Source organism: Lathyrus oleraceus, chromosome 3 (genome assembly GCF_024323335.1).
Source record: "Lathyrus oleraceus cultivar Zhongwan6 chromosome 3, CAAS_Psat_ZW6_1.0, whole genome shotgun sequence".
In the NCBI taxonomy this organism is placed as follows: Eukaryota; Viridiplantae; Streptophyta; class Magnoliopsida; order Fabales; family Fabaceae; genus Lathyrus; species Lathyrus oleraceus.
In genome coordinates this window covers 458,952,779-458,953,466 of record NC_066581.1, presented here as the reverse complement: position 1 = coordinate 458,953,466, position 688 = coordinate 458,952,779, and the positions used below count along the sequence as shown (strand labels likewise).

The following is a 688-nucleotide window of genomic DNA, read 5'->3' as shown; positions in this document are numbered from 1 at the left end:
CTCCGCATATCTCGAATTTGGTACTACGACAGCCACGGTGGCTGCGGGTGTTATGGTCAAGTTGTCTATCTTTTGAGTATGAGCGTCTACCTTGGCGTTGACATGGTCAAGACTACTTAATTCATACATACCTCCTTTCGTTGGAGGTTTCTCTACGAAGGTTCTTTCGCTTCCCCACTGGTAATGATTATGGGCCATACTTTCAATAAGTTGATAAGCCTCATTGTAGAGTTTATCCATTAGTGTGCCATCTGCAACGACGTCTATTGTCAATCTTGTGTTGTACAAGAGACCCTTGTAAAAGGTATGGATGATCAACCATTCTTCTAGACCGTGATGTGGACAAAGCCTCATCATGTCTTTGTATCTCTCCCAAGCTTCAAAAAGTGATTCATTATCTTTTTGTTTGAACCCGTTTATTTGGGCTCTTAGCATAGTCGTCTTACTAGGTGGGAAATATGGTGCTAAGAAAACTTTCTTCAACTCGTTCCACGTAGTGACAGAGTTGCATGGTAGAGACTGGAGCCAAGCTCTAGCTCTATCTCTTAATGAGAATGGGAAAATACATAGTCTTATAGCCTCAGGGCTGACACCATTTGCTTTCACTATGTTTGCATATTGCAAAAACACTGACAAATGTAGGTTCGGGTCCTCCATGGGACTACCTGAAAATTGGTTTTGCTATACG

The 688-nt window shown here is 42.2% G+C and overlaps 1 non-coding gene across 1 annotated transcript; it reads left to right on the top strand.

The window, feature by feature from the left end:
* Positions 1 to 328: 328 nt before the first annotated feature.
* LOC127133416 (small nucleolar RNA R71) lies at positions 329 to 435 on the top strand. Its single transcript, XR_007807393.1, has one exon. It is a non-coding gene; the product is annotated as a small nucleolar RNA R71 (small nucleolar RNA).
* The last annotated feature ends 253 nt before the right edge of the window (positions 436 to 688 follow it).